The 22,591-nt window shown below is 43.5% G+C and overlaps 1 pseudogene across 1 annotated transcript; it reads left to right on the top strand.

Annotated features, from left to right (window-relative positions):
• The first annotated feature begins 12,737 nt into the window (after positions 1–12,737).
• Positions 12,738–21,162, top strand: LOC144512763 (cyclic nucleotide-gated channel alpha-3-like; annotated as a pseudogene). Its single transcript, XR_013501034.1, has 6 exons — positions 12,738–12,826; positions 16,398–16,454; positions 18,390–18,471; positions 18,586–18,734; positions 18,815–18,921; positions 19,027–21,162. The product of XR_013501034.1 is annotated as a cyclic nucleotide-gated channel alpha-3-like (transcript).
• The last annotated feature ends 1,429 nt before the right edge of the window (positions 21,163–22,591 follow it).

The raw sequence follows: 22,591 nt of genomic DNA on the forward strand, positions 1-22,591 counted from the left end.
CAAATTCCCTCTGCACTCATAGCCAACCAGAGCAACGCTAGTTGATAGATTAAACTTTTGCGGTATCCGGTCAGAACTCCAAACACATCTTCCTTTTTTAAGAATGACTTCAGTGCTTAACTCCAAGTCTTCCAGAATCGTGGCCAAAGCCGATTCGAAAGACCGATGTTCGCCAGCAGCAGCAGCCATCTTCTTTGTTTTCAAATAGCAGGGAATTCACGCGGAACCGTCGCAACTCTGCCGTCCTTATGTTAAGCCCGCCCAACGACTCTATACACGATGTGATTGGCCTGACCAGAATTTGTGTTTTCCAGCTCGCAAGCCAACGGAGAGTTGCTAGACTGACCCTGGCTGCAAATTACATTTGCTGCCGCTAGGGTGCGTCTAGATTTCTAGGCTGCCGACAATGAAGAAAACGTGGATTGTCCAATGTTCTGCACCAGGGTTAAACAATACCCAAGTCCAGTCCATCCTGGAGTCAGCTCCCTGTTTCCCTTGACGCCGGCACAGAAAGTCTGCTTCAGCAGGGCTTCGAGTAGCCTACTCCAATCCAGAAATCCAAAGCCAGGAATTCCATGGGGCCACTCCGCTTCTGTCAGTGGGGAAATGGTAAAATCAATGGGCAGCCTGCTCGTAGCCCGGCAACTTTAAAATAGTCTCTGGTGTCTTGCGTGACAACTTTCCTTTCCTATACTTCATGTGGGCTCATCAACGAATACTGCCGTCACCACTGCTCCGCCGTTGGCCCCTGGATCTGGTACCTAAACCGAAAACAAACAAAAACTAAAAACTACTCCTTTAGCTCAAATGCTAAAAACACACACACACACACATCAGTGTGGAGGAAAAGGACCACTTCCCTTTAAGCTGCAGACACACTGACCAGATGGCCGACCTTCGGCAGAAAAGGCAGTTGGACTGATCAGTCTCCCCGAGTTGGTCAAAAAAGTGCCTCGGAACACACCAAAGCGACGAGACGTAATACGTCCAATATTTATTTTAATGTATAGGCTATTCATGATTATTGTGATCTTAATGTATATAGCATCTTAAGCTTCATGAGGCATTTTCTTTATTTTGACCCCACTTGGGCCACATTTCAGAAAGCAGGTTTAGTGAAAACTCTGAGTTTGTTAACCCTGAGATAAGGGAAACTATGGGTTTTCTGTTTCAGAAAGAGACGTAACTTCACCTCAGAGTCAGTTACTATATTAACTGAGCCTGTGAACCTATCCCTCGAGTTTCTTTCAGTCTCCTCCCTCTGACACCAGCCCAGCATGCTGACACAGCCCTCTTTCATTTCGTCATTCATTCATTCAGTCTGTATCAGGCGCAGTTTATCGGCATGAATAAAAAAATTGTGTTGGTTAATGTTTTTATGTTTTATTTGCAGATTATAAAACATTTCTTTTCTAAAAACATGGTATTTCCTTTTGTCGACGATCCCGTTGATAAAGAAGCTGTATTACTTCTGCTTTACTTCGCAGGGTGTTATATGTTGGGAGATGATATTGAAACCCCGACATTTTAATTTTCAGATAACTTCCGATTTGAGCGGTATCGTTTTTCTTCCCAGTCTGTTATGCAGCCTATAGGCTACATAACCTTATCCGTCCTCATATCCCTAAAGTCACCCATCTTATGCTCTTACATCCCAGCAGATTAGCAGAATTTGTGTCGCATTAAGTTTTTTTTGCAAACGGCAGTTTTCTTTACAACATTGGTGATGCGGAGCATATTAGTAAAGCCACTGTAGCAAAGCGCCGTCAGAATAATGTGACTCGCTCTGAAACGTGTTTTAAACGTGTTTTTTCGCATGCAGTATTGCACCTAAATGAAATACATTATAGGTTCTATACCATTTCACCAGTAATATTAGGCTATACTTATGATTAAATATGATATACACTAAATTAGAATATACACATTTACTCTAGCAGCAATTTTCTCCCATGCAAATTCTCTCTCTTTTGCAGCAGCTGCTGTTTTTTTTTTTTTAACTCGCTGTATGTGTGCATGAGTATTTCCGCCGACCCGTTTGTGGTTGTTACCATGGTGAATCATAGTATCATAGCTCCATTCATGCTGCCTTTTTATTGTGGTGGTGCACGCGCGTGAACCTACTCTTAGTTGATTGAACCAACTCATATCAGCTGTTGTGAAACCGAAAACTCAGTTTCCCATCTCAGGGTAAATCAACTCAGAGATCAGGGTTATACTCAGAGTTTGTTAAACCTCCTTCCTGAAATGGTTTAAAGAAAAAGGCTGAAAGAATGACAATTCAGAGTGCTTTCAACTCTTTGTTAAGCTTCATTTGGCCATCACTACTAATTTTCTTTCACTCTATCTATCTTCAACTGCTTATTCGGGGTCAGGTCAATAAGGCAGCAGCACCAGCAGGCTACTCCAAACTTCCCTTTCCTGAACCACTCTAACCAGCTCTGACTAGGAGATCCCGAGGCATTCCCAGGCCAATGTTGAAATATAATTTGCCCACCTAGTCCTGGGTCTTCCCTGAGTGCCTGGAACACCTCCCTAGGGAGGCGCCCAGAGGGCTTCCTTACCGATGCCCAAACCCCCTCAACTGGCTCCTTTCAACGCAAAGGAGCAGCGGCTCTACTCTTGAGTTCCTTACAGATGACTGAGCTTCTCACCCTATCTCTAAGGGAGACACCAGCCACGCTCCTGAGAAAACCCATTTTGGCTGCTTTTCCTTCCAATTAAGCTATCTTTTTGTCACAACAGTGTAGTAAACAGTGCAGAGCAGCTCCAATTCTCCGGCCAATCTCCCACTCCATTGTCCCCTCTCTTGCAAACAAGACCCCAGGGTACTTGAACTCCTTCACTTGGGGTAAGGACTCATTCCCTATATCGGTTTCCTGCTGAGAACCATGGCCTCAGGTGCTAATCCTCATTCCAGCTGCATCACACTCGGCTGTGAACTGATCCAGTGAGTGCTGAAGGTCACGGACCGATGATGCCATCAGGACCACATCATCTGCAAAAAGCAGCGGTGAGATCCCCAGCCCACCGGATTGCAATCCCTCCCTACCACAACTAAGCCTCGATATCCATAAATATCACTAACAGGATTGGTGACAAATTGCAGCCCTGGTGGAGGCCATCCCCCACCTGGAACAAATCCGACTTACTGCTGAGATCCCGGACACAGCTCACACTTTGGATGCAGCTCAAGAAGGGACCCCTTCACCCCATATTCCCGCAGCCCTTCCCACAGTATCTCCAGGGGGACCTGGTCATACGTCCTCTCCAGATCCACAAAACACATGTAGACCAGATGGGATTACCCCCAGGCTTCCTCCAGGATCTTTGCAAGAGTGAAGAGCTGGTCCATTCCACGACCAGGACAGAATCTGCATTGTTCCTTTTCAATCTGAGGTTTGACTATTGGCCGAACCCTCCTTTCCAGCATCTTGAAGTAGACTAACAGTAGACCTTGGGCACTGTCCCAGACTTCCATGCAATGAGGCGTGTCATCCAAGACCCAAGCCCCTCCACACCCAATGCTTTCAGCATTTCTGATGAATCTTAATAATCCCTGGGGCTTTGCCACTGTGTAGTTGTTTGACTACCACAGTGACCTCCACCAGGAAAATTGACAACAATCCCCCATCAGCCTCCAGCTCTGCCTCTAACATAGAGGTTAGTTGGATTCAGGAGTTCCTCAAAGTGTTCCTTCCCCCACCAAATTAACTCCTCAGTTGAGGTCAACTGTACACGGCTTGGATGGTTCCCTGTTTTCGGTTTTCCAGACGCATCTGACTGAATGTCCTTCTCCATGACTTCTCCGAACTTTTCCCACCAGGCTGCAGACCTTCGGGCCTGTCTATAACTTACAACCACCTCCGGAGTCCTCCAGGATAACTTCTTCAGTCGTATAGCTTCCCTGACACAGGTGTCCACCACAGTGTTTGAGGGTTTTTGAGACCACAGCTCCCTGCTTCAGCTTCAACAATGGAAGCTTTGAACATTGCCCACTCAGGTGTAATGCCCCCAACCTCCACAGGGATGCCATAAAAGCTCCGCCAGAGGTGGGAGTTGAAGATCTCTCGGACATGGGCCTTCTCCAGACGTTTCCAGTGCACCCGCACTACTCGTCTGGGCTTACCAGGTCTGTCCAGAGTCTTCCCAACATCTGACCTAATTCACCACCACAGGGTGATTGGTTGACAGCTCCACGCCTCTTTTCACTTGAGTGTATAAAACATGCAGCCTCAGATCAGATGATACGATCACAAAATCAATCATCGACCTATGGTGCTCTGGGACCACGTACATTTATAAGCATCCTTATGTTCGTACATGCCGTTTGTCATGGACAACCCGTATACTCCGAGCTGCTGATCTACAGTCAGTGTTTTCCCCCCCACAATCCGTAAGCATAAGGAGGCGACCCTCTCGTCCACCGGGGTAAGCTCCACTTTAGCGGCGCTCAGCCAGGGGCTTGTGAGTATTCCCACACCCACCTGGCGCCTCACACCCTGTCCAATCCCTATCTAGGAGTACGGTTCCAGAACCGAGACTGTGCGTAGAAGTAAGTCCCACCAGATCTAACTGGTAGTGCTCCACCTCCTGCTCGAGTTCTGGCTCCTTCCCCCACATAGAGGTGACGTCCCACATCCCTAGAGCCAGCCTCTGCTGCCAGGGTCTGGTCCGTTGAGGCCCCTGACATTTGCTGCCACCTGTGTGGCAGTGCACCCGACCCCAGCGGTTCCTCCCATGAATGGTGAGCCCATGGGATGGGGGGGGGGGGCTACATAACATCTAGCTAATAAATCTGGACACCTGTGTGTGGGTGGGTGGTGGCCTGTCTTTGAAATATCTCGTGAACTGTGAATCTACTTCTCAATCTTAATCTTTTTTCCTGGGTACCCAATGAAGCCACTAAACCTGTATGGAAATGAGCAACTCTGCTGAAGTGTTAAATTTGTTAACGATAATAATGACGAGACTATACAAGACCACCATCATTAAACGCTGTCTGTGGTGATATCAACATGCAATATTGTTGACGAAAAAGACAACACTAAAATGTAGTTGAACAAAAACACTCTTTATTTGCATTGCCTTCCACCTCTCTCTCTCTCTCTCTCTCTCTCTCTCTCTCTCTCTGCACACACACACACACTCACAGCTGAATGTGAGATTGTCTCTGTAAGCTGCTCCATCTGGTTCTGGTGGTTGATTAACTCAGCTTTTTGCTGATTGGCTCTCATAACGGTCCGGATGGGTAGCACACTGCCATAAGTCCATGAGATGAATGTCTTGAATTCTGAATGTGCAACGTTCTCTGTCAGCTAAATGTAGTAGTACAATGTCTTCCTCTGATGTAGAATTACACTGTAAGTCAGTAGTAGGCTATACAGTGGAGTTGCACATTAAGTGGTTTGGGGTCCTAAATTGGGGGACCAAATTTTGGGGTACAATTTGGGTCTGGAGAATCCTACAAGCAGCAATACCACAGGCCAAGCAATCGGCTCATTCCAAACAGGCACTGTACTAGTTAGACAAAATGAGAAGAAGTTATCTTGAAGAAGACCATTGCACCGACTGATGAACCATGTGATGTATTCTCTGCCTGTGGCCTGTCACACTGTGTTTGCACCTCTAACTGATCAGCTGATCTCACTTTCACAGCAGCTCCCGGCTGTTACACACAGAGCTCAGAGTCCAGGTGGCTGAGGAAAGCAGTAGCAGAGGCGAGATTAGCTAAGGCTGTAGGGGGGGTTGTCCTGCTCCTCTCTGAGACCTGGAGGTGGAGTCTGATGTCTCACTTTAGCTGTCCACACACTAAGAGGATTTACTTAGACTGGAAGGGATATAAATAAAGAGGTAGCTTCAACTCCAATCAGTCCCGTTTATCTATCCGGTGATACTTGTAAAAACAAAACAAAAAAACATGCCCATATTCATCTAAGATGATATCGTACAAAGTTTTTTCTGTCTTAAGAGGTATTAATACAGTGTCCAAATAAAACGTCTGTCTTGAGTACTTTTTAATATTAAGGTAGAAACTAAGGTAGAAAATAAGCTCAGAAATCATATAGCAACATTTACATTCCAACAAAGGTAAACTGTATGATTATTTACTATAATCCAAAATCCAGGACAATATTTTTTTTAATAAAAGCTCTATTTCCTAGTCAACTCACACTGGCTGATTCTCATGTACTGTAGTTTAAAGGCATAGAAAAGTATTCCCCCCTCCTCCTCCTCCTCCTCCTCCCCCCCCCCCTTCATTCTCTGAGGTGGTGCAGATTGGATAAACAGAAGGAACTCCTCAACAGCAGGAGGACAAGATCTTGTCCATAGAAAAGCACAAGTATGGTTTGCTTCTGTGACTTAAGTTAGAAAACAGAGGATCTACATATCTGAACTGAACTGAGCTCGCCTGTCAGTCTCATGTTTGATGTGAAAATGGAAGAATAAATAAGGAGCAATTTGGGATTCATGCAGAGCTCACCCCGACTTCTCCTCGCTGTCTGAACTGCTCATCATCATCATTCACATTCAGGTAAACTACATTTAAAAGCAGATAGTGATTGTTTTTATTGTTACAGTGTGATTACAAGAAAAAAAACTGCTCTGAAGTCCTGAGCTTAACAAGTTACATCGGGTTGAAAATCTAATTTTAGCTGATGTAATCTGGGAGAGAAGGATTTGAGTTAACACTGCTAAGAAACATGCTCAGCTAATGGGACTAAACACATACAGAAGCTGTTTTACTGTCTGTCAGCTGTCACAAAATCAAAACCAGTATTTTCAGTAGTTACCCGTTTGGTCAGGGTCTGGGAATGGAACGTCTGGTTACAAGCTGCAGGTTTTTACGTACATACACAGCCTACATACACTTAAATCACAAGCCATGTAGCTTCTCTAGACTTTACTGCAACTGTAGTTATGTATCATCTGCCTACAGCATCTACTTCTTGTGTTCTTTTAGCTCATGTATACACACTGTGTCAACTTTATAAAGATATTTGTATGAACGTTTTGACCAACAGGTTATGACTAATGTAAAGCTATTGACACTGAGATAAAGAGCAAAAGGTGTTTTAATATACTTTACTAATCGAGTGGCTGTTGGGTAATGATGGCCACATTTAATAGGCCTACATCTTCCCTGTAACCTAACACTATTTAACATGAAAAGGATCCTCTTTTTTCTTCTATTTTCTTATTTTTTTGTATAGCTTATCAAATTAAATATTTGGATTACAGTTTTATAACATAAGATTTATTATAAAATTATAAATTATTTTCATCAAGATAAAATTACCTCCTTTTGCTGCTCCACTGCCACCTTTTTGGGGAAACAAACACATAAGAGGACATTCTAGCTTAAAGGTCCCATGACATGGTGCTCTTTGGATGCTTTTATATAGACCTTAGTGGTCCCCTAATACTGTATCTGAAGTCTCTTTTATATCGACCTTAGTGGTCCCCTAATACTGTATCTGAAGTCTCTTTCCCGAAATTCAGCCTTGGTGCAGAATTACAGCCACTAGAGCCAGTCCCACAATGAGCTTTCCTTAGGATGTGCCATTTCTGTGTCTGTAGCTATTGAGGAGGAGAGAGGGGGGGGGGGCAAGGTGGAGAGTGGGGGTGTGGCCTTGACCAACTGCCACTTTGCTCGTTTGAAAGCCATGATGTCTCTCTCTCATGGGTGGGCCAACTTCTCTGGTAAAGCAGAGAAAGGGGAGGTAATCTTGCTCCTTATGAGCTCATAAGGAGCAAGATTCCAGATTGGCCCATCTGAGCTTTCATTTTCTCTAAGGCAGAGCAGGATACCCAGGGCTCGGTTTACTACTCACAAGCCCCCGGCTGAGCGCCGCTACGTTGGAGTTTAACCCGGTGGATGAGAGGGTCGCCTCCCTACGCCTGCGAGTTGTGGGGGGGAAAACTCTGACTGTTGTTTGTGCATATGCACCAAACAAGAGTTCGGAGTATTCGGCCTTCTTGGAGACCTTGAGTGGAGTCCTGCATGGGGCTCCAGTGGGGGACTCCATGACTGCTAGTCATGGATTGTCTATAACGAACACCATGTTCGAACATAGGGATGCTCATAAGTGTACTTGGTACCAGAGCACCCTAGGCCAAAGGTCAATGATCGATTTTATAATCGTTTCATCTGATCTGAGGCCATATGTTTTGGACACTTGGGTGAAGAGAGGGGCGGAGCTGTCAACCGATCACCATCTGGTGGTGAGTTGGGTCAGGGGGTGGGGGAAGACTCTGGACAGACCTGGTAAGCCCAAACGGGTAGTGCAGGTAAATTGGGAACGTCTGGAGGAGGCCCTTGTCCAACAGACTTTCAACTCACACCTCCGGCGGACCTTTTCGTGCATCCATGTGGAGGCTGGGAGCATTGAACCCGAGTGGACAATGTTCAAAGTTTCCATTGCTGAAGCTGCGGTGAGGAGCTGTGGTCTTAGGGTCAAGGGGTGGTAACCCACGAACACCGTGGTGGACACCGGTGGTCAGGGAAGCCGTCCGACTGAAGGAGTCTTTCCGGGATATGTTATCCCAGAGGACTCCGGAGGCAGTGCAAGGTACCGAAGGGCCCGAAGGGCTGCAGCCTCTGCCGTGAAAGAGGCAAAGCAGCGGGTGTGGGAGGAATTCGGAGAAGACATGGAGAAGGACTTTCGGTCGGCACCAAGGTGCTTCTGGAAAACCGTTCGCCACCTCAGGAGGGGGAAGCGGGGAACCATCCAAGCTGTGTACAGTAAGGATGGGACGCTGTTGACTTCAACTTAGGAGGTAATAGGGCGGTGGAAGGAGCACTTTGAGGAACTCCTAAATCCGACTAATACGTAGAGGCAGAGCTGGAAGATGATGGGGGATTGTCGTCAATTTCCCTGGTGGAAGTCGCTGAGGTAATTAAACAACTCCACAGTGGCAAAGCCCCAGGAATTGATGAGATCCGTCCAGAAATGCTTAAAGCTCTGGGTGTGGAGGGGTTGTCCTGGTTGACACGCCTCTTCAACATTGCGTGGAAGTCTGGGACGGTGCCTAAGGAGTGGCAGACCGGGGTGGTGGTTCCCCTTTTTAAAAAGGGGGACCAGAGGGTGTGTGCCAATTACAGGGGTATCGCACTTCTCAGCCGCCCCGGTAAAGTCTACTCCAAGGTGCTGGAAAGGAGTGTTCGGTCGATAGTCGAACCTCAGGTTGAAGAGGAACAATGCGGATTCCGTCCTGGTCGTGGAACAACGGACCAGATCTTTACTCTGGCAAGGATCCTGGAGGGAGCCTGGGAGTATGCCCAACTGGTCTACATGTGTTTTGTGAATCTGGAGAAGGCTTATGACCGGGTGCCCCGGGAGATACTGTGGGAGGTGCTGCGGGAGTACGGGGTGAGGGGGTCCCTTCTCAGGGCCATCCAATCTCTGTACGACCAAAGCGAGAGCTGTATCCGGGTTCTCGGCAGTAAGTCGGACTCGTTTCAGGTGAGAATTGGCCTCCTCCAAGGCTGCGCTTTGTCACCAATCCTGTTTGTAGTATTTATGGACAGGATATCGAGGCGTAGTTGGGGTTGAGAGGGGTTGCAGTTCGGTGGGCTGGGGATCTCATCGCTGCTTTTTGCAGATGATGTGGTCCTGATGGCATCATCGGCCTGTGACCTTCAGCACTCACTGGATCGGTTCGCAACCGAGTGTGAAGCGGCTGGGATGAGGATCAGCGCCTCTAAATCGGAGGCCATGGTCCTCAGCAGGAAACCAATGGAGTGCCTTCTCCAGGTAGGGAATGAGTCCTTACCCCAAGTGAAGGAGTTTAAGTACCTTGGGGTCTTGTTCGCGAGTGAGGGGACTATGGAGCGGGAGATTGGTCGGAGAATCGGCACAGCGGGTGCGGTATTACATTCAATTTATCGCACCGTTGTGACGAAAAGAGAGCTGAGCCAGAAGGCTCTACAATCTACCGGTCAGTTTTTGTTCCTACCCTCACCTATGGTCATGAAGGCTGGGTCATGACCGAAAGAACAAGATCCAGGGTACAAGCGGCCGAAATGGGTTTCCTCAGGAGGGTTGCTGGCGTCTCCCTTAGAGATGGGGTGAGAAGCTCAGTTATCCGTGAGGAGCTCGGAGTAGAGCCGCTGCTCCTTCGCGTCGAAAGGAGCCAGTTGAGGTGGTTCGCGCATCTGGTAAGGATGCCCCCTGGGCACCTCCCTAGGGAGGTGTTCCAGGCACGTCCAGCTGGGAGGAGGCCTCGGGGAAGACCCAGGACTAGGTGGAGGGATTATATCTCCAACCTGGCCTGGGAACGCCTCGGGATCTCCCAGTCGGAGCTGGTTAATGTGGCTCGGGAAAGGGAAGTTTGGGGTCCCCTGCTGGAGCTGCTACCCCCGCGACCCGATACCGGATAAGCGGACGAAGATGGATGGATGGATGGATGCCAGGGTTGTAACTGAAATAATAGGCTAAGCAACGGCAGTTTATGGAAAGGACAAGTGTAATTATGGTCAGATCTTGTGCCTGACTGATGGGGAAGTGATATTGATAAGCGTTGTGATTGACGCATCTACAGCGACGGCTATTGTTTTGCCGGCTTTCCTTCCTGTTTTAGGAAGCAGCGATTGTATTGCGTTTTGCCTGCAAAACTGTGTCCATGTTCTTCATATTTATGTAGAATTATAGTTTGCTCTTCTTATGTAAAATATGCGGCTCTGGTAGATGTTTGCGATTGGTCGTGCTGTGCAAACACCGCCTCTTTTATATGAACGTCAAACATTTACCAGAGCCACATATTTAATTCAATATTAATTCAAACCGATGTGCGCATTGGCAACACACGGCTCAACAAGCCGACAAATAGCCTATACGTAATTCCTCCGTTGAAAATAAAATACCTATCAGGAATGTTAACGGGGTTATCGGTCTCTAAATGTTTTAACGTTTATGATCTCTCTCTCTCTCTCTCTCTCTCTCTCTCTCTCTCTCTCTCTCTCTCTCTCTCTCTGCGCACCAAGCTCTATCGGATCTTCTAAGAACGGTGACGCCGTTATCAATCGAGTATTGATTGGTCAGTAGCCGGTGCTTTTACACAGGTTGATCTCTAATCTCCAACATAACCAGGTTAGGTGTTCAGCATAAGTTACCACAGCGATTTAACCCGGTAACAAGTGATCCACCGTCGTGATACACAAAACCCTGGGTTGAACCTGAAGTGACCTCGTTAACGCCAAATCTTGCTTCGTAGTACAGGCCTAGGAAAGTACTTTGAGAAGTAAATGAAACCATTCCTGGCTAATTATGATTACGGTCGCTATGTGATTGTCTCAAATAAGCAATGTTGTTCAATATCCTTGTGTTTTCACATGTAGGCCCTACTGTATGTACTCTGCCATTTAGGCAACGAAGGAAAGTGTGTGTGTGTGTGTGTGTGTGTGTGTGTGTGTGTGTGTGTGTGTGTGTGTGTACCTATTTGTAGGGTAATACTGAGGACATGCAACAAAACCATAGACTGTACAAATGGTAATATACAATCTATGAACAAACCCTTTTACATGGCTTTAAATACCTGTCCACAGTCTGAATTCTATTTATTTTCGTTTTTTAGTTTCCAGTAGTAAGCCTGAAGCAAGGTCATGGTTAAAATTCTGGGTTTAAGGACAGTTTAAAAGATTTTCGTCTGCTTTTGAGCCGGCCGCTCCTCATTTGCATAAAGTTGGCTGGATTCAACTTTACGCAAATGAGCCGGTGACTCGGCGCCCCGCTTCTCCAAAGTCCCTGCGACGCTACCAGAATGCATTGCACGGCTGCTCCCATAGAAATGAATAGGAAGCGCTGAAATGATGCTGACAATGGACACACACTATTGGTCAACCAAAAAACCCCAAAGGAACGCTGTCCAGTGCACCTCAACTTATTCGTCTCAGGGAGACGTCTTAACCACTGAAGTTTTCTCTGTCATTAAAGCCACCTATACATGTTTAGCGGTTAAACCGCAACGTATGGCACAGAGCATAGTGTAGAGACTTCAGAGGCAAAGCGCAGGTATACGTAATCGATGGAGTAATATGTACTGTATATTGTTTTAGTAATTTGCTTAAACACAACTTAATCGGGACAATACATGATGTGGGCATAACACGACCTAAAACAGAAAGCTCTACAACTATCTTTTGTCTCTAAGTCTCTATCAATCTAGAACTCATTTTGAGCCCTCTGAAAAAGGGCAACACTCTGTTAAGCACCTTCATGTCTCTTTCATGTGCCTTTCAGGAAAAGTGCAAATGACTAGCAAAGCCTTCTGAAAAATGTTGACGTCTGTAGCATTTTAGTAGACATCCAGTAGACAAAGACATTTTTCCTTCTAAATAATTAAACCATGGACCCAAACCTTCTGATTGGCACTGGTCTAACACACATTCCCATGCTAAACACCTGTGTTTTTTGTTGTGTTTGACATTGTGATAAGCTCATCAAACATTTCTGCTCCATGTCTCCAGGCTGATGAACACCCAGGATCAAACATCTTTAGAGGGGACAGGACTGCTGTCCAGGTGAGTCTCTCTAATGAAGAGATAATGTACATAGTGATGTGAACTGATATTAAATTGATACAACCTACCAACTCAAATGTCATTTATTTAAAATAAATCCCTGATGCATGATTTACAGATGTTATTCCGCCCACTTTTTCCTACCATGTGTTTGTGTGTATGTGCTGATAAAAGAATGTAGGTGATTTATATCTCTTTCCCAAGGCTGACACACATGATGCACTTTGGGAGGAGCAGTGTTGGGCCTGCAGAGTCCAGCCTCAGCAGCCAGAGGACAGAGAACAACACGAGGAGCAGGAGCAGGTGAGCTGTACACTTGCAAGCACATCTCAGTCCAGGACCACACTGCTGGAGGATCTGACCAAGACTTTAGTGCCATCTTTCATTCCATACTCACACACAAAATTCAGTCATTATACAAAACACATTAAGGTTTTACACCCAGCCTGTTATTGTAGTCACCATTAGATTTAGCTAAAGCTGAAAAAGAACATTTTTATATTGAATGACATTGAATGAAATGTTTATAGAGTGCCTTGGTGCACGACCTATTGATGTAACTAAAGACACTTATTTGTCTTGGTTCCAGACATCATTTTCTAAACCTGGCAAGTAGGCCTGCACGATATTGGAAAAAACTTACATTGCAATATTTTTTTCCCCCTGCGATATATATATTGCGATATGGAAAAAAAAGACTAATTTTTAGAGGACATAAATAGCCCTATTTAGAAATACTAAATCATTCTCAACTACTGTGGTGATTTTGTAGGGGAGTGCATCTACAAAGAAAATAAAAATGAAAAAGGAAATGTTCTTATGTGAACCAGTCTTTGTTGAACTTTAATGCTTTACAAAAACCAAAGCAAGTAAGGCTGTGATTACTCTTCTGAAGTGATTTTGGAGAGGGAAATTAGGAAGAAATGCACTGGTTGACTGACATGACACCATTGTATTCACATAAGAGCACTTAAATCAGTGTAAATGACGTTATATTAGAAACAGACTGCTGTTGTAGATTAGTGTTACGTTTCCAGCGTCGCAGCTCCAAACCATAACGTTAGTTGGGACAGACACCTTGTTTCTTTAGGCTAACTATGTTAGCTTTAGCCTGGCTGGTAGCAGCTTTCTGCGGTGAAAAATGGCCAGGAGATGTCGCGGTTACGTTGCATTAATCAGGTGATTTAGTTTGTCTTTGCAGCAAACATAAAACACTGACTATTGTAGCTTCAATACCCATGGAAAAGCATGTGCATCACTGTGTCAGCAGCAGCTGCAGGCTTACAGTACTTTTCTACACACTTTCCCCCCGTCGGACTAACGTTACGTCACACGACCACCTGTCTTAAAGAGGAAGGGTCGGCCGGTAACAATCATGGAAAAGGAGAACGGTGAAAGTTTACTTTTTTATCAAGCAGCAAAGAAGTTGTAGCGTCGACATCGCAACGTCCTGCGATGTGACTATCGCACATGCGCACATCGCGATGTCGACGATGAAACAAAATATCATGCAGCCCTACTGGCAAGCCTGTTTACATTCACATGTATATGGCACCTCTTCTGTCCAAAGTGATGTACAAATGAGGGCAATCCAAGCCATGTTACCCCTGACACAAGTGTCACAAGGTTGCATGTAGTATATAACACACAAGAACATAGCAAGTGACATTAGTTTTGACAGATAGGAAAGGATGGAGAGAGCAAGCATATTAAGGCTTCATTTCAACAACCTGCTGTACCCTGAGACAGCAAGAGCAAAGTATTTTAAAGTGATTTCTGTACTTTTGTGGCCATGCATTCACATTTCCTGCATAACATATTGCTTTTCCACTGAACAACTATTGTACTGTACCTGAGCTGAGCCTGGGATTATTTTGGCACACTGTGGCACTGGATTGATGCTCTTTAACTTTGGTATTGCCTTGATCCTAAGTGTAAGGAAATGTATAAGGAATTAAACCATGTCAGAAGCCTCAGTAAAGGCAATTCAGAGAAGCCCCTCCTTGAATGCCACACTGTTGAAGAATCCACAGACATCTGTGAGAAGTTCCTGAAGTTTTTTAACAAAACAATTGAGCCCATTAGATCTCAGTTCTGTCCTCTCCCTGACACCCGGCACCACTGTTTAGGGGGCCTATCTACATTTAATCAATTTTAACTGGTTTCTTTGTCTACGTTGAGGGACATTGTTATGCAATTGAAATCTACTACTTGCCCCCATGATGTTGTGCCCTCACATATCATAAAGGATACATTTAATATAATTGGCCCTAGTATTCAAACTATCACAAATTCCTGCTTAGCCACTGGCATGCCCCTGCAGGTTTTAAACATGCAATTGTTCATCATAACCTTAATGTCAAATACATAACTTTCGACCCATCTCAAAATTGCCATTTATTTAAAAAAATGTCCTGTCACCACTCCTGAACACTATTGACACTATTGACATCCTTGACCCCCTTTTCAATCAGGTTTTAAAACCCTCCACAACACTGAAACAGGTCTGTTAGAAGGGACAAATCTTTTACTCTCTGCTGACATTCTGGTTTTATTAGATCTTAGTGCAGCATTAAATACTGTGGACCATGACATCCTTATGACACATCTTGAACAGTGGGTTGGCATTAAGGGTACAACATTGAACAGGTTTAAATCATAATTTAATCAAGACATTCTCAGTAGAATTATGTCAGTTTTCCTCCTAAACTGTCCTTGACACCTATGGTGTCCCTAAGGGTCCCATCCTGGGTCCACTTCTATTCTGCCTGTACATGCTACCTCTTGGAAACATTATTAGAAAATACATCTCCTGTCTCTTCTACGCTGAGAATTCACGCAGCTCTATCTCCCGCTAAAAACTAGGGACTACCTACAGCCTCTCCTGGACTGTCTCAAAGATATTAAAGGTTGGATGGCAAATAACTTGCGTCAGCTAAACTATAAAAGAACTGAAGTAATTACCTTTGGTCCCTCTAAGTCCAGAAGTTATCTCACCAGTAAGCTAGGACACCTCACCCTATATGTAAAGTCTAAAGTCACATGCAAAAACCTTGGTGTCATATTTGATTCTTTTGATTCTGAGTCTTGTCAAATAAATCAGTTCTGTTGTTAAATAGTTACTATTAGTTAAGAACCATTTCCAAACTCAAGCCAATTATATGGAAAAAGTAATTCACGCCTTCATTACATCCAGACTGGACTATTGCAACTCCCTTTATTTAGGCTTTCCCCAGTCTCCATTAACTCGCCTACAGATGGTCCAAAATGCAGCTGCAAGGATGTTGACTGGTACTTAAAAATTGTGAGCATATCACCCCAGTGCTGGCCTCTCTTAATTGGCAAATCTAGGCTAAAGACACATTTTTATTCATCTGCCTTTTTAGCACACCAATCCCTCAATCTGTTATCATGTCTATAATTCAGTACAATTCAGAGTTTCTGAATTGTTGTTTCTGTTGGTATGTTCTCTTTCTGTTTTCTTTTAATGTTTTTTTTATACAGCAAATTAGTGTTTTTTCTGCAGCACTTTGGTCAGCTTAAGCTTTGTTTAATTGTGCTTTGGAAATAAACCTTATTTTACTTTTTAGTGTGATGTGATTTTTCATAGCTTATTTAATTTGTTGAAAAAATATCAGGTGTAATTTATGACTAGCAAGCAAAACATCAGAATATTTCCTGCCTGCGGTGCAGTGCAGTGGTTGTTTTATGTCAGTTTAGGTTCTCCAGCCCACTCTGGTGTGTTGCTTGTGTATTACCTTCATGATTGCTGGCAGATACTTTAGACTGATGTAAACCTTTTTTTACATTCTTCTGAGTTGAGTTACTATATGTCTTGGTCGCAAATATATGCAATCATTTGTTTCTCTTCCAGTGATGGTAAGCTTGCCCTGGCTGCACAAAACATGAACAACTGCAACAACAATGATGGGTAAGATGATATATGAATCCTCTTACATGCCCTTAATCACACTAATTGATTACATTTAAATTGAGATTGTGTACCAACTGCTGCAGTATATGTGTACACTATGTAAAGAGATTAGAGCCAATTCAATTCCATAAAATATGACTGTCATATCAAAGTGTTCTTTGTTCTTTGATTGGAAAAATACACAAAAAAAGGAAAATAGTCCAACCATGAGATTTTGAGACATTGTTATGGACCAAAAAGGTAAAAGTTGGTCAAATGAAAATTGTAAAATTAAATTCAGTTCAATTTTATTGTCGAATCATAACGGAAGTTAACTCAGGACTCTTTACAGATAGAGTAGGTCTAGTCCACACTCTATAATTTACAGAAACCCAACAACTGCCCCCAAGAGCAAGCATTTAGTGCAACAGTGGTGAAGAAAAACTTCCTTTTAACAGGCAGAAACCTCAGGCAGAACCAAACTCTTGGTAGGCTACCATCTGCCGCTGCCGGTTGGGACACAGACACACACATACAGATATAGATAAATATGATTCATAATGATTACAGCAGTTGGTACAATGAACAGTGGCAATTATAGTAACAATAAAGATAATAGAACTATGACTAGAAATAATAGTAGTAGCAGTGCAGGGTGTAGGAGGGAGTCGAGCAGGACCACGGCACCAGCTGCAAAAACTATTCAGGTGCCACCCCAAAGGGAATCTGCGAGGTGAGAAAGCATGGACTCTGGGGAAGAAGCTCCCTGGAGCCAAGTTAGTAAAGGGACATGAATGCACACAAATGAAAAAGAGGGAGGAGGAGAGAGGTGCTCAGTGTGTCATAGGAAGTCCTCCGGCAGTCTAAAACTATAGCAGCATAACTAAGAGATGGTCCAAGGCAAACCTGGGCCAGCCCTAACTATAAGCTAACTATGAGCTTCATGACATCATAGTGGTAACAGCGTAAAGGTCAAAGGGTCCCTAAAACGGTCAGGGTTCATGGTCAGCAAATGTCATGGCAATCTGTTCAGTAGTTGATTATTTCTCACTCTAGACCGAAGTGTCGGTCAGACTGACCTTGCCATCAGTGGGCCTGCAACTGTAATTCAAGCTTAAAAAGGGTAACCCTAACCAGTAAAACCAGTGCATTCAAATTCAAATGAAGTTACATTCTTATTCGGTTGTATCAATATGTGCATGACAATTTAAACTAAAGGATTTTTGAGCTCAGTTTACTAGTAATAAAACAGTTGTATGTCTTCTGTGGCTCTGGAGAAAGCCCTTGGGGGAAGGGGTAGCTATGGCAAAGGGATCATCTACAATTGAAAGGTTGGTGGTTCAATCCCTGGCCCCTGCAGTCTACATGTTGAAGTGTCCTTGGGCAGTACATGCGTGTTTAGCATTACTGAAAGTCGGCAAAACGAACGCATAGCCTACTTATCAGTCCATTCTTCATTAAAGCTGCGGTTTTCCACGTCAACTTTTCGCTTCAGGCTCTTTGACAGTGACATTTTTACCTTAAGTGTTTTCCACCAATCAGGACACTGCATACTACAACAACCTTTCCGTAATCAAAGACTTTAACCATCACTCTTCAATGAACTGCCTCATAGTCTAAGATCATTTTCTAGTTAAGTAGCCTAGTTATCATTGTGGCTTTTCCATGTTATTTAGGAGTCTGTTCACACTAATACATGTAAAAAATATAGTATTAATTTAGTAAGAAAGTGACAGGCGTATTAGGTATAATCCATTTTATTTTCTTTATTTGAAAGTCTGGCCCCCAGAGTGTCTGCTTACAGAAATTCTGGCCCTTGGAAAAATGTTGATGACCCCTGGTCTACATTTCCATGACTGTACTGTGTCACAGCGCCCCCCTCAGGCTCTCTGACACTACTGAATGACAAGTTTCAAAATATTTACCTCGCCTGCCTGTTTCTGACATTTACAGTAAAAAAGATGCCAAGAAAGAGGAACCTAAAAAGGATGACAAGAAAGATGACAAGAAAGATGCTAAAAAGGAAGAACCGTGAGTACCACATACAATTTTCTATGGATGCAACTTTCTACTTGATTTATCATTTTTAAATAGATAGTATTAAGATACAATGTACCAACAACCTTTGTAAGTACCTTATTTTGCTGAGTATAAACATGCTTTTTAACAAAACAAAAAATCCCTTTTCTCACTCAGAAAGGAGGTGTGGATCATGGACCCTGCCACAGATATGTACTATTACTGGCTGAGCATAATATCCATCCCAGTGTTCTACAACCTTATCTTCCTAGTGGCCAGGTCTGAATTCATGGCATTTAGGATTTCCTCTTTACCTTACTGTTTTTAGAGGTCTTTATCATGGTTTTGCTTCCCTTTAGGTCTTGTTTTAATGACCTGCAGTATATAAATGTAAAGCTGTGGATGGCTTTGGATTACACTTCCGATGTCCTCTACTACATTGACACCTTTGTGAGAGCCAGGACAGGTGAGTGCCAGGAACTTGGCTGAATGTGTGAAGATTAAAGAAGCATTGAGTATATGATAATTCTAATAATCTTACTAATTCTAATGTGTCTAAATGTGTCAACAGGTTTTCTGGAGCAAGGTCTTCTTGTAAGGGATGAGAAGATCCTGAAAGAAAAGTATGTGAAGACACTCCAGTTCAAATTAGACATTATAGCAATTATTCCCACAGATTTTATATTTCTCATAATTGGAGTTGACAACCCAGAGTGGAGATTCAACCGTCTCTTTAGGTTTGGCCGTCTTTTTGAGTTCTTTGACCGGACTGAAACTCGAACAAATTATCCCAACATCTTTCGAATTGCTAATCTTGTACTTTACATTATCATCATTATCCACTGGAATGCTTGCCTTTTCTTTGCCGTCTCCAAGATGCTTGGCTTTGGCTCAGACACCTGGGTATATCCAGACTTAAAGAAACCTGAGTTTTCTCGCCTGGCCAGGCAGTACATTTACTGCTTTTACTGGTCCACTCTTACCCTGACTACTATCGGTGAGACACCACCCCCAGTCCGAGACATTGAATATTTTTTTGTGGTAGCTGACTTCCTCACTGGGGTTCTGATCTTTGCTACAATTGTAGGCAATGTTGGAGCCATGATTTCCAACATGAGTGCTGCACGTGTAGAGTTCCAGGCTAAGATTGACTCAATAAAGCAATACATGCAGTTTCGGAAGGTCACCAAAGACCTGGAGATTAGGGTGGTGAAGTGGTTTGACTACCTGTGGACAGAGGAGAAAACCTGTGATGAGAAGCTGGTACTGAAGAACCTGCCAGACAAGCTAAAGGCTGAGATAGCCATCAATGTACATCTGGAGACTCTAAGAAAAGTGCGCATCTTTCAAGACTGTGAAGCAGGTTTGCTTGTTGAGTTGGTCCTTAAACTTCAGCCTCAAGTTTTCAGTCCTGGCGACTACATCTGTAAGAAGGGGGACATTGGAAGGGAAATGTATATCATCAAAGCAGGCAAGCTGGCTGTGGTAGCAGATGATGGGGTTACCCAGTTTGTGGTCCTAAGTGATGGGGCATACTTTGGAGAAATTAGCATCCTCGGTATCAAGGGCAGTAAGGCAGGAAACCGAAGAACAGCCAACATCCGAAGTGTGGGCTACTCTGATCTGTTTGCACTGTCCAAAGATGATCTGATGGAGGCACTCACTGAGTATCCTGATGCTAAAAGTATACTGGAGGAGAAGGGAAAGGCCATCCTGATGAAAGATAATCTCATTGATGAGGCACTGGTCAATGCTACTGACGCCAAAGACTTAGAGGACAAAGTCAACCAGATTGAAGCCAGTTTGGATGTCATGATGGTTAAATATCGAAAGCTGACAAGCCAGTATGAATCTTCCCAGCGTAAAATCAAGCAACGGCTCAGTAATATGTCGAACCAGGTTCGAACACTCAGAGTAGACAATGAGTAGATCTTGGCTTTGCACTACCAGTCAGACTGCCAGTCTTTGGAATGTTCAGGACATACAGTTGTGTTCAGAATAATACATTCAATTCCAAATCAAAACATGACCAAAATTGATCAAGTTTGTGTTATACCTTTACAGAAAGCGAAGAAAAAGGAATATTAGGCTGTTGCATTTTTCTTTACAAACTCAAACATTTACTGTACACTACACTAATATTTAGTTGCATAACCATTATTTCTGAGAACTGCTTCACATATGTGTTGCATGGAGTCAACCAACTTCTGGCACCTGTGAACAGGTATTCCAGCCCAGGACGATTGAACTACATTCCACAATTCCTCTGCATTACTGGGTTTTTCCTCAGAAACAGCATTTTTGATGTCACCCCGCAAGTTTTCTATGGGATTGAGGTCTGGGGATTGGGCTGGCCACTCCATAACATCAATCTTGTTCATCTGGAACCAAGACTTTGCTCCCTTACTGGTGTGTTTTGGGTCATTGTCTTGTTGAAAGACCCATTTCAAAGGCATTTCCTCTTCAGCATAAGACAACATGACCTCTTCAAGTATTTTGATGTATTGAATCTGATCCATGATCCCTGGTATGCGATAAATAGGCCCAACACCACAGTATGAGAAACATCCCCATAACATGATTTTTGCACCACCATGCTTTACTGTCTTCACAGTGTACTGTGGCTTGAATTCAGTGCATGGGGGTCGTCGGACAAACTGTCTGCGGCCCCTAGACCCAAAAAGAACAATTTTGCTCTCATCAGTCTACAGAATGTTGCCCCATTTCTCCTTTGGGCAGTCAATGTGTCCTTTGGCAAATTTCAACTTGTTCAGTTCATGTCTTTCTTTCAGCAATGGGACTTTGCGGGGGCTTCTAGCTGATAGCTTTGCTTCACATAGCCTTCTTCTGATCCTGACAGTACTCACAGGTAACTTTTAAGTCTTTTTTGATTTTCCTGGAGCTGATCATTGGTTGAGCCTTTGCCATTTTGGCTATTCTTCGATCCATTCGAATGGTAGTTGACCGTTTTTTCCCACGTCGTTCAGGCTTTGGATGCCATTTCAAGGCATTTTAAATCATTTTAGCTGAGCAGCCTATCATTTTCTGCACTTCTTTATACGTTTTCCCCTCTCCAATCAACTTTTTTATCAACGCTGTTTTATCAACGCTGTTCCTCAGAGCAATGTCTGGAACGACCCATTTTGCTGAGTATTTCAGTGTGAAATGCACTATAACCAGTATGCACAACATTTGCTTCCTTCCTTCCTTAAATATGGGCCATAATTGACACTTATTTCTTCACAGAATCCATCACCTCACTAATTGAACACAACACTGCTATTATTTTGAACATGCCCCTTTCAATTACAGATTCAATTACACAGAATGAGCAGCATGCATGTCATGACTGTTGGGTCTGTTGGTTTTCTATGACTCTACAACACTTACTAGTAAATTATTTGCCATGTAGAAATATCACTTCTACAAAAAAAATTTGATTTATGAGGTTAGTGATGTTGGACTGCTATTATTTTGAACACAACTGTACAATTCACGGTCATCCTTTCTGTAGGACTTTTTGTACACACCAAATGGTAAATGACCAGCAGCTAAACAGTGGCTGTCTCCATTAATTTTCCCCATATATGGTCACATAGAAATGTTGCCTTGAAAGTTTACCATCCTCATAAACACAGATATTCAGAGGGCTGGGTACCTCAATACTTAATAAGTATTAACTAAATTGTGTCCCTACGGAGTATCAAAGAACGGAGTCCTATTTACAACCTTTAAACAGGTGTTCTCTGATCATTTACTTGCTCTACTGGCTTGATTGGTTAAATTACAAAATAACATTTTTCACTGAGTAACAAAAGGCAACAAAAAAGGTATGAATTTGGTCTCAGAACTGAAATTTGTCACTTTTTGCACACGTCATTTCAAGAATCCGATACATATTCGTAATACAACTGTCAATTTGCCTAGTTATTCAGTAAAATGCAGTTTCTCCCACACTGACCAAAATGTAACAAGTACGTGATTGAACAAAATACTATCCTTTTTCATTATCATTTGTGATATTTGCAGCATGATTTTAAAAGTTACCAGAAGTACTGTGTCCTGGGTCTGTTTTTCAAAAACTGTTTGAAATAAACCGATTTGAAGTCAGTCTGTGTCTATTTTCTTTTTTAAAG

This window comes from Sander vitreus, chromosome 24, assembly GCF_031162955.1.
Source record: "Sander vitreus isolate 19-12246 chromosome 24, sanVit1, whole genome shotgun sequence".
NCBI lineage: Eukaryota > Metazoa > Chordata > Actinopteri > Perciformes > Percidae > Sander > Sander vitreus.